The following is a 2,201-nucleotide window of genomic DNA, read 5'->3' as shown; positions in this document are numbered from 1 at the left end:
CTGGAGGCCAAGCTGGAGCCTGCTCCCACACTTCTGCGTCTCACCAGTTTTTCATGATCAGTTTCTTCTGTGCTCAGCACTAGGCCCTTGTCTAATACCACAGTTTCTCCCGAAGTGATCTCATCCAAGCTCCTGGCTTTAATTTCCATCTCTATTCCAAATACATTGATACAATACTAAATTTATAGTTCTAGCCCCACCCATCCAACCACCTCTGCACCTCCAGCTGGATATTTCACAAGCACTTTTCAGTCAACATATCTAACATGAAATTCACAATCCCTCCAAATTCTTACAGGGTTCCTCTCTTTAATAGATGTCACCAATGTTGAATTTCTTATGCCAGAAATCTGGGATAATCTTTGCTCCCAGCTGCCCTTAAGCTGACACATCTGATCCACCTTTAGCCCTTGAGTTTTACCTTCTGCCCATTCCTAGGGTACAGTTGTCACTGCTCTCCCCTTGGCTCCAATAAAAGCCTCTTTTCTCTTCCATCTGTGTCCTCTTCTGTGTCCCTTTAACCCATTCTCCACGTGCTAAGCAGAGTGGTCTTATAAAGGTGTAAATCTGTGTCACTTCCCCTACTCCAAGCTCTCTGGGTTTAGGTTGAGAATCCTTAATACAACCCAAGAGACTTTGCCTAATCTGATTCCACCTGCCTCTCCCTGGGTCATCTCACACCATACTGCCTTCTCTGCCCGGCTATACCAGCTTCTTGCAGGGTCCCGGGTTCCAAGCTTCTCACACCCCCTCCCCGACTTACTGACCTGTGTGTTTATTTCATACCTCAGCTTGATTTTCTTCCAGAGGCCTTCCATGATCCTAACAAGTTAGGGTTGGCCCTCCAGCCACAAGCCCTCATAGCACCTGCTTCTCTTGTGTAGCCTTTCTCATAGCTGTCATAGTTTGAGTCATCATGGGTCGAATGCCTGTAAGTTCCATGAGGGCAGAACTTTTCCTTGCTTACTCTTGTACCCCTAACAACTAGCACAATATGGGAATTCAATAATAAGTATTTGTTATAAAAATACTTATTGAATTAATGCCGTTTTTCCTTCCAAGGGTGAATACCCATTTCTTCGCATACATCACTTACTGTTTGTAATCTCTTGAAAACTGGGAAAATATCCAACCTACAAGAATTGTGTGTCAATTAAGTCAAGAGTAGATGAAGTCTAGTAAATCAGTAAGCTCATTCTCCATATAAATTGGTGGCGCTCTGTCCACATCAGAGCCGAAAAACCAACCACTTAAAAGAACTCAATCTATTATCTGAAAGGCAGCTCTTTTCCTTTCCAAGGTCAGGAGATACTGCAGTTAAGGAATTCCATTATTATAGGGTTCCCAACTTCCCTCCCCTTCCCTCAACAGGGTGGAGCTTCCAAACCTGCATAGACCTATGAAATGATGCTCAGCCTTGTTCATGGCTGGGGGACGGCAGAGGGGAATCTCCTAGACACCTGAGCATAGACCCAGCACTGCCACCCAAAACACTGCCTCCAAGGAATGGGTGAGCAGTTATCCATAAGCCTGCTGAAGGGTCACACCATGGGAAAAAGAGCCCTGTCATGGAACCTAAAGGACATGCTAAACCTGCCAGAGTCTGCAGGAAGGAAGAGGGGCCCAGCAGGCCTGTTCAAATCCTGGATTTGCTTAGTGCTGCTCCAGTCATAGGTGGCAGGGGATGCCACATTAAGAACTGTAGCAGTTACAGAAGGGCCAATTAACTAATTTGGGCACCAAATTACCTAGGTTATCGTATTTCTCAAACTATAGAGTCGGCATAGGGATTCTTTTCAAGAGAAGGTTTTATTGCCCTAAATCACGTAATATGCTGATTGTAAGAAGTCCAGTATCGCTGTGTCATAGATTTAATTTGTTTGCTCACAACGTTGGGGCATCTTCTACCATGTATTCTTCCAAATCCCTACCAGTTCACTGAGCCTTACAGACAGGTTAGAAGAAATAGCCTACAGAATTCTACTCCTGGCCCCCAACACAGCCATGCACCCTACAGTTAAGAACGCCCCCTGTTAGCTGGCATGGGAAGCCGACACCAGCAGTTCTTATTGAAATAGTCACTGTTGGCTACCATCATCTCTTGCTGTGGAAGGTGACACCCGCCCCCTCCCATTTCGAAACAAGAAATCCAATCCCAGGCCTTCCTTAGGACTAACCTCCACAAGCAAGACCTGGCCAAT

The sequence above is a fragment of the Bos javanicus genome, chromosome 18 (genome assembly GCF_032452875.1).
Source record: "Bos javanicus breed banteng chromosome 18, ARS-OSU_banteng_1.0, whole genome shotgun sequence".
Classification (NCBI taxonomy): Eukaryota; Metazoa; Chordata; class Mammalia; order Artiodactyla; family Bovidae; genus Bos; species Bos javanicus.
This window is presented reverse-complemented; position numbering follows the sequence as displayed.